The 6401-nt window shown below is 37.2% G+C and overlaps 1 pseudogene; it reads left to right on the top strand.

The window, feature by feature from the left end:
* The first annotated feature begins 2343 nt into the window (after positions 1-2343).
* LOC149172288 (putative eukaryotic translation initiation factor 5-2) lies at positions 2344-3028 on the top strand (annotated as a pseudogene).
* Positions 3029-6401: the final 3373 nt, after the last annotated feature.

Genomic DNA, 6401 nt, shown 5'->3' with positions numbered 1-6401 from the left:
TGCCTAGTCTTCCAGACTTTCTTCTGCATCATGTTCTATATCTCCCACAGCTCAAGAGAAACTTGTTGTCCTTGGTCCACATCCGCCATCAAGTTCACTCCATTCATATGTTTGATGGCAAGCTTGAGGTAAGAAAAGCATCTGACCACTCACTTATCATGAGGGGAATAGAAGAAGAAAGGCTTCTCAAGTTGCAAGGAACCTATGCTCGTGCACAACATTTCTCATACAATTCTTATCATGAAGAAGGTACACTTCCATCAAGTTTATTATGGCATGCTAGATTTGGAAATTTGAACTATGACAGTCTCTGCTTGTTGAAGAAAAATGGTGTTGTTGGGTTGCCTACAATTCCTAGGAAACTTAAGCAATGTGATGCTTGCATTCTAGGAAAGCATAGCAAATAGTCTTTTCATGATTCACATTCAAGAGCACATAGAAAACTTGAACTCATTCATTCAGATTTATGTGGTCCAATGCATGTTCCTTCTGCAAATGGAAATAAATATATCTTGACATTTATTGATGACTACACCAGAATGTGTTGGGTTTATTTATTGAAGAACAAATCTAATGTTTTTCAAACATTCAAGAATTTTCATAAATGGATTGAAAATGATGCACAATCTCATATTGGGTCTATTCGCACTGATAATGGAAAAGAATACACATCAAATGAATTTGAAAACTATCTTCGACAACATGGGATCAAGCATCAAACAACTGTGCCTTATAATCCCCAACAGAATGGTGTAGCTGAAAGAATGAATAAGACAATCTTAAATATGGTACGATCCATGCTCTTCTTCAAAAATATAAAGATAATGTTTTGGGCTGATGATGTTCTATGTGCTGCATATTTAAAGAATAGATGTCCATCTAATGCTATAAGAAACAAGACTCCATATGAAATGTGGTATGGACATGTTCCTTCAGTAAAGCATCTCAGGGTCTTTGGTTCCACTTGTTATGCCTTGATACCAAAGGTACATAGAAACAAAATTGGTGCTAGAAGTCGTAAGTGTATCTTTCTGGGGTATTCAAACACCTCCAAAGCATACCTCCTCTATGATGAAGTAAATAAGAAGTTTGTTGTATCTAGAGATGTAATTTTTCTTGAATCATCCAAAACTGACAATGTTGTTGAGAGGCAACTTGATCGCTTGGATAGATTCACAAAAGCAAAATCATTTCAAGAATTTGATAATCAGATTCCACATATTGAAGGGGGGATTCCTATACTAGATCAACATGTGGAGTCTTCTTCTGAAGAACACTCTCCCCTGCATAAAACTCCAACAACGGATGATGCTTTAAGTGATGTGATTGATAGAATTGGGAGACTCAATCTTGATTAAATCCCAACTCAATTAACGGAGCAGCCTGGACCATCTGAAAAGGGTCCCCCAAAGTGGCTGACAAAGACACTTGAAAGTGTTCATCTTGATGAGGTTGGAAAGACAGGAACTAGAAATTCAAACCGGAAAAATGGAGGTGATGTGGATGACTGTAATTACCTGTTGATATGGATGTTTCTTATGATTGTGAATTGAAATTGTATACAGATTTTGAACCAACTTCCTTCAAAGAAGTTGCTTCTCATGATGAATGGAAAGAAGCAATGCAAAAGGACTATGATGCCCTCATAAAGAACGACACTTGGAAGCTGGTTGATCCTCCATTAAGAACCAAACCAATTGGCTGCAAGTGGGTCTACAAGAACAAGTATAAAGCTGATGGTTCACTTGACAAGCACAAAGCTAGGCTTGTGGCAAAAGGTTTTGCACAGAAGGAAGGGGTCAATTATGAGGAGACTTTTGTCCCCATAGAAAAATGGGCTACCATCTAGACACTATTTGCACTAGCAGCTCAGAATGGTTGGAAAGTCCATCAAATGGATGTAAAAACTGCTTTCTTAAATGGAGATCTTAAAGAGAATGTTTTTATGTCTCAGCCTAAAGGATTTGCTGTGAAAGGACATGAACATAAAGTATGCAAACTTGTGAAGTCCTTGTATGGCCTCAAACAAGCACCGCGAGCCTGGTATGAAAAACTAACTGAGCATCTTCTGAAACTCAATTTCAAACATTATGATCTTGATGATGCAACTTTATTTGTCAAGAAAGTTGGCAAAACAGTTGTATATCTTTTGGTATATGTAGATGATCTTTTCATGATAGGGAACAATGAAAGCTACATTGCATCCATAAAGAAGGAATTAGGGAAAAGTTTTGAAATGACCATGATGAGGATGCTGATGATGGAGTCAAATGACAGACTGGCACCTTTATTGAGGCTACTAAGAATAGGATCAAGGAGCAAATGACTCTTGCTACCAATGAAATGGTGATTTTAATTATACATGAAAAACGTACAAAGCAACGTACTGATATGAAGGTTGTAGGGAAGACCATTTCAAAGAACACAACGGTTGAGCCTGAGAGCAAGCTTGCTATTGAGAATGGTAATAAATCCACATAACTTATGCCATAGAGTGAGGATAAGGAGGAAGAGAGTGATGTTGATGAGAAAAACTTGAAGGCAGTTAAAGGGATAAGCATTCACACTAAGATTCTTGATGATTTTAATTATTTTCTTCAAAGGAGAAAGTTTCCTAATCAGTTGGAGGAGTACATACAGTCTCTTAGTGGTTCTCCTCAAAAAGTTATGATTGCATTGTTTGAGGGCCTTAAAAAGGTTTTAATAAAGGATTTTCCAAGGAGGTTCAAAAGAGAAACATTTACTTGTCCAAATTTCTTCATAATGAAGATTCCTAGTTGTTGTTGTTGGATACAATTGATGCTTTTTGCAAGCATGCCAGTGCAGATGCATTAAGGAAGTTGCTTTGGTTTTGAAAGTTTTATACAATGATAACATATTAGAAAATGTTATTTTCCAATGGTATGATAACCATACTTTGGGTACCCAAGGCAATAACTCTTCAATGTGGAAAAATGTTAAGCCATTTGTTGAATGGCAAAAAAAATATCAACTTATTTGTTTTTTTGTTTTAATTAATATAAAATAAATCTATAAATTCATATAAAAATATCTTATTTGATATAAAGACGAAAATATTTTATTTATAACTAAGAGTGAGAGTGAAATATTTTTACCATATCTCCTTTGTATTGGGTTGTAATAACAAAAACTAATAGATATTTTCACCATCTTCTTTTTATTGTGTTCTAATATCAACAATCAGTAAAGCAAGCACTTAGAGTGGGAATATGTTTTATAATACTTTTAAGTAAAACTAATGAAATATGTATATATATATATTTTTTAATCATAGTGGACATTATTTTTAAATTTAAAGAATATTTTATTTTTATTTTAAAAGTGAGGTTTACACCTCCAGATATTTGATCCCTCTCGATGCTTCATAGATCCGGAGTTAAGACATTTCAGCGAGTTGTAAATACAAAACATGTGATTTGAATACATTACATTAACTAATGTAATTCACATTAATTAAGAGTTATCATGAGATTCAAACCATATTGTGATCCTTGTGTTATACTGCATATGATCAAGGTTTTTAGCCAATCCCATTTATCCTTTCATATGACAACATAAGGATACATCTTCAAACCAAGTTTGTAATATAAGCCATCCACTATAAAATGCATTTTAGAAGTTCTCAAAATTGAAAAAATATGTCTCGTAAATAAAGTGTCCATCCACTATCAAATGCATTTTAGAAGTTCTCAAAATTGAAAAAATTGTCTGGTAAATAAAGTGTCCATAATGCGCATGTGAAACATAGAACCATGTGCCATATAATGATATACTAAAATAAATCATATGCAATAATTTTACTATCGGATCCCACCTACTCTAGTTGGAGCATAAAACATGGATACTAAGCTTTACAACACTTTGGACACTTTTCTAACGCCAATATGGAGGTCATAGTTTCAAGTTCAGAGGTGGATTGGGCCTAAGAAATAATAACTCTCTTGAATTGATGGCTCTAAAACCAACTTTTCTCCTATTTATTATAATAATAATAATAAAGTCATAAAGTTACAAGTGATTGAGGATTAAATAAATATGATAGAATGGATGAAAGAGCAAAATTGTGTAAACATTTATCCCCATTATTAAAGGAATTTTGAGAGATTTGAAATGCTTTCATCTACCTTTTTTTAATGATATTTATAAAAATAGAACATTATATGAATTATTTTATACTATGTATGTAGGTTTGTTCCCGATAGATGGATAAGGAATATCCTCGAGTATGTAGATTTAGGTCTTGATTATTTTATGTGGTACATTAAATTTTTTAATACATTTTGGCAATAATGACATAGGCATGGCATAGTCCATAGAACTTATGAAACTCATCATTTTGAGTTTATTTAAATGCTATCAAAGAATATGTAAAACAAAATTTTGTTTTGTTTATTTAAAAAATCGCGAATGTTTTTTTTGAAAGGAAAGTCATTAACTTTGTCTTTGTTTAGAGTCATGTTTATGGTTGTGTTTATCCTAAGATCTCTTCTTATAACAATATCTCATATGTTATATTTTCTATAGTAGTAGGAATAATAGTAGTTTAATTTTACCTCGATCAGGGTGTGTGCCGAAGGATGGTAGGGATTGCAGATAGTTATGAAGAGTAAAGGCAAAGTACGCCCCACCAGCCCCCACACGCTCAAGGAAATGGGTGAGGTGGCCCTTCGCATGAGTACATGCAAGGGTGGTGGGAAAGGTGGCAGGCGCGATAGTGATGAGGTGAGAGGTATAGCAGTTAAGGCAAGACAGGTGAGGGTGAATTGTATTATGGTTTGTGGATTTTGGAGTTGAAGCATCGGAGCAGGAAGACAATGACACCAACGGCAACATCCTTGGAGTGAAAACAGGCATGTATCCTGGCCCTGTGCCTCCCTTGCAATGTCGACATGGTTTGATTTTTTTTGGGGGGAATGGGAGAAACTTGGGAAGGGAAATTGGTGACAATGCTGGGAAAAATGGCAAAGGCATCGCACGATGGTAGTATGGCTCTGGGTTTTAGCTTTGAGGCAGTCAGGAATTGATCTGGCCAGTGGTTGTGAGGCCCTTCCTGAGGGTAGAATTGAGACCCCAAGCTTTACTTGGGGAAGACAAGGAGAGGTCGGATACTAGGGATGGGTAGATGAAAACCTAATAGTAGAGGCTAAGGGTAGCAAAGAGCAGTCAAGTTGTTGGGCTGGGGGTTGGAGCAGTGGAGACAACCCCGGCAAGACCTGGGGAATTGGAGTAGCGGTCGTGTAAAGAAACTGACTAGGACTCATGGGGGGGAGGAAGGGTATGACAAGGGCAGAGGAGCGGCGCTGGCTTACTGGGCAAAGGGGAACGACATGGTATATCAAGGCACAAGGATACTTTCATGGCCGAGGAAGGTGACTACCAACCATACAAGGTCTGTGAGGTACTGGAGAGGGAAGAGAGAAAATATTGAAAGGATAAGGAGTCTGGCCTCATCTTATGACTCGGGTGTCACCCAATCTGGCCCTCGTTCTGAGCTTGATTGGGTTAAGATAAGGAATAGTGAGAATGTCGGTAACTCCAAGAAAGATAGTAAAAAGCACCAGAGACAAAGGTTAACACCTCTTTCGTGTGAACAAGTTTTGAACAGTGCGGAGATGGCTTAGCCAGTAAGAGGAAGGGGTCGCAGAAGACGAGGGAGGGAGCCTGCAAAGGCTAAAGATCTGAGCATGCCGGAAACACAAAGAGGAAGGAAGTCACTCGAGCATCTCATTAGTGAAGCCGCCATGACATACTCAGAGGGAACAGACAAAGGAATCCGTAATTTTTTGGAAGAATGGGAGGAAGAAATCAAGCAAAGCAATGAGACAGAGGAGGAGATAGAGAACTGGAGGACATTAGTGCCGGACCTTGGGAATACCAGAGGAAGGATAACCCAATTCAAACAGACCTTATACCTCTATTGGCTTATGAAAAACCTGTTGGGGAAGGCCATGGAACAAATCTTGGTGGGGATGTCTCTATCCCTCCAAGACATGCCCAACTACAAATGGGATTTGTGGTGAATCCAAATCCAACTCCACAAGCAGGACATATGACTAGACAGAATTGAAAGGCACATCCCATGCATCATTGAATTGACAAAGATGCATGGGGAAACTATCAAGGGTCCGACAACAGTGGAATCGACATCGAAAGAGCAGCAGGGATAGTTAGTTAACCTGGTTTCTTTTTTTTTTATATGCAGGTAGCATTTATTTTACATTATGCATGTTTACAGATAGATAGACATATAGTGTCTTATCAGGAAATAGAGACATACATAGCTAGGTCAGAAAGATTGAAAATGTTTTTGGATGGCCTATAATAAGGATAGGTGGCCAACAGACTTGGTTTCCCAATGGGCAAGTTGAGGCCACCTAGCA

The sequence above is a fragment of the Pinus tabuliformis genome, chromosome 4_2, assembly GCF_031772625.1.
Source record: "Pinus tabuliformis cultivar Carrire ecotype Pingquan chromosome 4_2, CPIR1, whole genome shotgun sequence".
NCBI lineage: Eukaryota > Viridiplantae > Streptophyta > Pinopsida > Pinales > Pinaceae > Pinus > Pinus tabuliformis.
The sequence above is the reverse complement of the archived record's forward strand: the minus strand, read 5'-3'. Positions and strand labels throughout refer to the sequence as shown.